At 25.2% G+C, this 7,092-nt stretch overlaps 1 long non-coding RNA gene across 1 annotated transcript; it reads left to right on the forward strand.

The window, feature by feature from the left end:
• The first annotated feature begins 6,237 nt into the window (after positions 1–6,237).
• Positions 6,238–6,849, forward strand: LOC119604777. The gene is made up of 3 exons (XR_005231544.1): positions 6,238–6,397; positions 6,456–6,506; positions 6,589–6,849. It is a non-coding gene; the product is annotated as an uncharacterized LOC119604777 (long non-coding RNA).
• The last annotated feature ends 243 nt before the right edge of the window (positions 6,850–7,092 follow it).

Raw genomic sequence — 7,092 nt, forward strand, 5'->3', positions numbered from 1 at the left:
TGTATAGTACTTTAAATATTAATTGCGAATTGAGACATTTTAAGTAGAGTTGCTTGTATTATAATTTAGTTTTTTAGTTAAGTTTCATAAAATGAACTAGTTTATTTCTAAACTTGTGTAATCTTTACGAGTCTTTATATAACACTTGAGTTCAGTAGTGCACATTACTTCACTAGTGTTATAAGTGCTGATTGATCAGTGTGAAAACAATTACTTGTGTCTACAAGTACACACATCTTTATACTATGTATGTGTATATGAAGGCAGAGAGTAAGTGGTGAGAATTTAAAGAAATAAAAACAAGTTAAGAATGTTTAGTCCGTCGGTCATATCTGAGTTATGAGTATGTATTTACTCAGTGTCTGATCTTCATAGAATTTAGTTAACGATTTAGATTTAAAGTCATATCCTATAGATGATCCTATGTACAGAATGTTAACCTTTACTATAAAATAAAGCTAAGTTAATTTATAACACAACTTTTTAATCTCATTTTATTATCATCTTAACTTGTTATATTTATAACAAAATTTGCAAATATTTGCTTAATCTAATGTATCATTTCAATTTTTACTACATATTAATTTTATTTCTAACAGCTTAAACCTACTATATGTGTACAATAAACAAAATTGTATAGATTAAACTGCAAAAAAAAAAAAGGTTCCAAAAATTTTTTCTGTCGAATCAACACATATTTTTTTTGGCATCTAACTAAAATATCAATTAAAAAAGTTCCATCAAACTATTAACCTTGTCTAATGCACGTATGTATATGTACATCAAGGGGTTGATATTTAAACTAGTAGTTTAACACATAACGAGCAAATATTTTCGTAACAAAACAGTAAGATCTTTATAAAAAGGATACATGTCGCAAAACAAAATTTAATATTTTTATAACACTCAATTTTAGCTTTTACTGTGTTAAAAGCTTAAAACAAAACTTATTCTATTTTTTCAGATTTTTTTTTGCTTAAATATACATATTGATTGTATGCATAAATAAAATCATCATCTGATATTGTTTTTATTTTTCGCTTAACATCATCACTATCACATACATCGTCACCAAACACCATCACAACTTCATTATTATCATCATCATCAGCGTTATTGTAGTCATGCATAAAAATGTTGTTGTTGTTATTATTATTGTGTTTTAATATTCATTTTTATGATTTTAACTTTAGCATTGTTTGCATTTTTTATATATTGCAATTTGTTTCAAATAAAACTATGTTAAACTAAACTTTTTGTTTGAAAATGCTTTTAGATAGCAAGAAAAAAAATTATGTTAAAAAAAAAGTACAAGTAGCAGCCTACATTGGTTAGGATGAATCTTATAGAACCAGGGGCGAAAGTATCTGGTAAAGATTTTATCGTTGAGATTAATGTTGGACGGACATAAGTTTATTCGAAATAATTCAAAATTGAAGTGTTCTTCACTGAAACCTTACAATATGTAAGTAGCCTCCGGTAGGCTAGTGGGTAGTATTCTTGGCTGGAAGACTGCAGGTCGTGGGTTTAATTCCCAATTGAAGCACTTGCAAAAGAGCGTACATAGAGGCCTAGATGTAATTCTTTTGATTTAATTTAGGTGTTTTCTTTTCAAACTTATTATCTAACTAACTAACTAACTAACTAACTAACTACTAACTAACTAACTAACTAACTAACTAACTAACTAACTAACTACTAACTAACTAACTAACTAACTAACTAACTAACTAACTAACTAACTAACTAACTAACTAACTAACTAACTAACTAACTAACTAACTAACTAACTAACTAACTAACTAACTACTAACTAACTAACTAACTAACTAACTAACTAACTAACTAACTAACTAACTACTAACTAACTAACTAACTAACTAACTAACTACTAACTAACTAACTAACTAACTAACTAACTAACTAACTAACTAACTAACTAACTAACTAACTAACTAACTAACTAACTAACTAACTAACTAACTAACTAACTAACTAACTAACTAACTAACTAACTAACTAACTAACTAACTAACTAACTACTAACTAACTAACTAACTAACTAACTAACTACTAACTAACTAACTAACTAACTAACTAACTAACTAACTAACTAACTAACTAACTAACTAACTAACTAACTAACTAACTAACTAACTAACTAACTAACTAACTAACTAACTAACTAACTAACTAACTAACTAACTACTAACTAACTACTAACTAACTAACTAACTAACTAACTAACTACTAACTAACTAACTACTAACTAACTAACTAACTACTAACTAACTAACTAACTAACTAACTAACTAACTAACTAACTACTAACTAACTAACTAACTAACTAACTAACTAACTAAATACTAACTAACTAACTAACTAACTAACTAACTAACTACTAACTAACTAACTAACTAACTAACTAACTAAAACTAACTACTAACTAACTAACTAACTAACTAACTAACTAACTAACTAACTAACTAACTAACTAACTAACTAACTAACTAAGTAACTAACTAACTAACTAACTAACTAATACTAACTAACTAACTAACTAACTAACTAACTAACTACTACTAACTAACTAACTAACTAACTAACTAACTAACTAACTAACTAACTAACTAACTAACTACTAACTAACTAACTAACTAACTAACTAACTAACTAACTAACTAACTAACTAACTAACTAACTAACTAACTAACTAACTAACTAACTACTAACTAACTAACTAACTACTAACTAACTCACTAACTAACTAACTACTACTAACTAACTAACTAACTAACTAACTGATGAACATGGCTATATCGTTTTACAACTCTGGTTGTTACATACGTTATGTGAAAATAAATATACCGTTCAATCACTTTCGCGCTTTCTATAAAAATATTTACCTCTTGAAGCGGAAAATGTTTTTTTATAAAATATGGAATTAAAATTTTTCCAATATTTAATTAAATTGTTTAGGATTATACATGAATTTATTATTTTAAATAACATTTTATTTAAACAAATTTTAATAATGTTATTTATTACTTATTGTAAAATTAAAACATATAAATAAAAACCATTTAAAATGAAAAATAAATGCTATTAATAAAGAAAATTAAGCAGACGGAGTGACAGATGGACGGACGGAAGGGCGACGTACAGACATGGATAAATTTTATTCAAATCTAATAAGAACCCAATGTTAAAAAATTAGAACTTTCCTTTTTATTTCCGTATTTTACTGCATATATTATACGCATAAAACAATAATAATAATAATAATGTATATACTAATCTCTTTTTCCATCCAGATAGATAAAATAGAATCTTCACAATATTCTCTCTACTATAACTAAATAACAAAATGTGTATATTCCAAAAATAAGAGACTTATAATTTAACTATGTAATTGATCCTACCTTAAAGCATACCAATCAGCTCATAATTACTTTCTGATTCGATTTTGCTATTTCCGCCCATCCAGCTGTCCGTCCGTGTGCTTGTTTTTGACCAAAGAATGAAGCCTATTGAAAATAGTTAAAATCGGTCCATTAGTTTTATATGTATAAGTCTACATGATAATAACAATTTCCGTAATGATCAAGATTCAATTGATCCTAGCCACCCATACAAAGTCCCCTTTAGAAAATGACTAATATTACAATGAATTTCTGCATAAGTAACTTTAGTATAGACCTAAATCCCTCTAGCAAAATTTATAAATATAATACATATTCACCACCTCCTAGACATTCTGACTTGTTTTTATTAATTCTCTTATTTGTATCTTTCTTAATTTTTCAACATTTTCTCTTATTACTATGAAATCACTGAAAAACTGTAATTTTTTTTCTTGGTAAAAAGTTACAAGTAGTTGTTGTTTGTTATAAGATTATATAATTACACTTAAATTAAAAAAAAAATATATATATATATATATATATATATATATACAGAAACACAGGTATAAAAAGAAATAAAAGTAAACAATAAAACTGCAATGGAAACAATAAAAAGGAATGAGACTGTAATAAACTACATAATTATTTTAATGGAAAAGAAAAAATCTGTGATGTTGAATTTGCAATTCAGATAAAAAATTAAGAAATCTGAGAACTGTTTACTGGATCTTAAGTATGACATATATATAAGAGCACTGAATTTCTTAAATTTTCAATAAATTAAAACAAATACTTTATTTTTATGAAATCAGGCTTTTTTCTTGTCTCCTATTCCACAGTGCAGTGCCTTAATTATGGGTTCTCTTTGTTTTATTATTGTATATATATGTGTACGTGTATTCTATTTAACTTTTACCGATTGCTGGTTAACCTGTTAAGTGCAAATTTGTTACAAACTTCTCTTGACTATTGTTCAAATAAAAAAAAGAAGAAAATTAGCATAAAAAATTATACCACAAAGTTTATACGAATTGTTTTGCCTGAACTCTAAAGTTCTATATAAATATTTGTTTCTATTTTACTCTTGATGTTCTTGAAATATTTTGCAAAAATAGAAAAAAGTTTAAATAACAAAGATAAAGTGGATAAATGGAGAAATACAATCGATCACAACCAACTATATTGTACCCTATATCAAGTGGTATCATTCTTTCATCATTAGTTCTTAAAACGTTTCATCATGTCTATTAGCAGCTGTAAATATATCAACATTCACAAAGATTTCCTTCAAACTAACAATTATTAAAATTGTATAATATACAACACGGCGTATATGTGTTATATTAAATCACTAATGTAATCTACATTACGTATACGTACACTCAAATAATTTTAACATTTACTGTTTGTAGTTTATTCAAAAAGTTTTCTGTAAAGTTAAAAATTAATGAAAAATCTTTTATTTTTCGAATAAATTAAATTTTTAACATTTTGGGGTGTTGTTAAAAAATTAAACTGCACAAAAAAATGTTTTTTCCGTACAGTTATTATTATCAGTTAAATTTTTGTTTCAAATACATAAAATCAAATTGTCATAAAAATAGAAAAAAATTATATTTGTTTAATAAAAATATTAATTTCTTCAAGAACCATATTGAGATGTTTCATAATGGATTGTTTTAAAAGTAAATACCGCGATTATAGATACTGTAAGTTTTTGTTGACAATTTAAAAAAATGTTTTAAAAAGATCTGTTTTTATCAATAGTTGTAGATGCGGTATAATAATAATGGATATATATATATATATATATATATATATATATATATATATATACAGAAACACAGGTATAAAAAGAAATAAAAGTAAACAATAAAACTGCAATGGAAACAATAAAAAGGAATGAGACTGTAATAAACTACATAATTATTTTAATGGAAAAGAAAAAATCTGTGATGTTGAATTTGCAATTCAGATAAAAAATTAAGAAATCTGAGAACTGTTTACTGGATCTTAAGTATGACATATATATAAGAGCACTGAATTTCTTAAATTTTCAATAAATTAAAACAAATACTTTATTTTTATGAAATCAGGCTTTTTTCTTGTCTCCTATTCCACAGTGCAGTGCCTTAATTATGGGTTCTCTTTGTTTTATTATTGTATATATATGTGTACGTGTATTCTATTTAACTTTTACCGATTGCTGGTTAACCTGTTAAGTGCAAATTTGTTACAAACTTCTCTTGACTATTGTTCAAATAAAAAAAAGAAGAAAATTAGCATAAAAAATTATACCACAAAGTTTATACGAATTGTTTTGCCTGAACTCTAAAGTTCTATATAAATATTTGTTTCTATTTTACTCTTGATGTTCTTGAAATATTTTGCAAAAATAGAAAAAAGTTTAAATAACAAAGATAAAGTGGATAAATGGAGAAATACAATCGATCACAACCAACTATATTGTACCCTATATCAAGTGGTATCATTCTTTCATCATTAGTTCTTAAAACGTTTCATCATGTCTATTAGCAGCTGTAAATATATCAACATTCACAAAGATTTCCTTCAAACTAACAATTATTAAAATTGTATAATATACAACACGGCGTATATGTGTTATATTAAATCACTAATGTAATCTACATTACGTATACGTACACTCAAATAATTTTAACATTTACTGTTTGTAGTTTATTCAAAAAGTTTTCTGTAAAGTTAAAAATTAATGAAAAATCTTTTATTTTTCGAATAAATTAAATTTTTAACATTTTGGGGTGTTGTTAAAAAATTAAACTGCACAAAAAAATGTTTTTTCCGTACAGTTATTATTATCAGTTAAATTTTTGTTTCAAATACATAAAATCAAATTGTCATAAAAATAGAAAAAAATTATATTTGTTTAATAAAAATATTAATTTCTTCAAGAACCATATTGAGATGTTTCATAATGGATTGTTTTAAAAGTAAATACCGCGATTATAGATACTGTAAGTTTTTGTTGACAATTTAAAAAAATGTTTTAAAAAGATCTGTTTTTATCAATAGTTGTAGATGCGGTATAATAATAATGGATAAGATTTTTGTATATAAGTTAAGGTAAGAATTCTTTTTTGTTTTATCCCTTATAACTTTAATTTTAACATATTTTACAATTTGTTACATATTTTGGAATTCGCAGCTATATCGAGAGAAGTGAGAGCTGTTCTACCTCCGATAAAGGCAAATACATCGATGTACATCACAACATTGAAGAGTTATAGCATTTTTGGGATTACGTTTCAGTCATATCGAAAACAGCAAGCCATGATACGTGTTTGAATCCAATATAAATGATGCCAGTACCACAACCGAAGCGAAAGGAGACTATTAACGAAATTTCTATTAGCATACGTAGCGGTTTAACAATTAATAATCCGTATTATACATATTTAATCTTTAACAAATGATCACAATAAAACTAAAATCTAAAGAATCTGTTGGATTTTTTTATGTTAGGGTTTTGGGTAAAAATAAATGAAAAAAACTGTAATTTTTAGTGATATTGTAGGTAAAAATTGTCATTCAAAACAACTGAAAAAATCAGTAAATTTTACTGTTTTTGTAGGTAAAAATTTGTCAGTAAAAACATCTGAAAAAACTTTTGTATTTACATAATTTGTTAGTTAAAAAATCAACATTTAAA

This window comes from Lucilia sericata, unplaced genomic scaffold (assembly GCF_015586225.1).
Source record: "Lucilia sericata isolate MDLA Ls3-8-SP2 unplaced genomic scaffold, ASM1558622v1 Contig000430F_arrow, whole genome shotgun sequence".
In the NCBI taxonomy this organism is placed as follows: Eukaryota; Metazoa; Arthropoda; class Insecta; order Diptera; family Calliphoridae; genus Lucilia; species Lucilia sericata.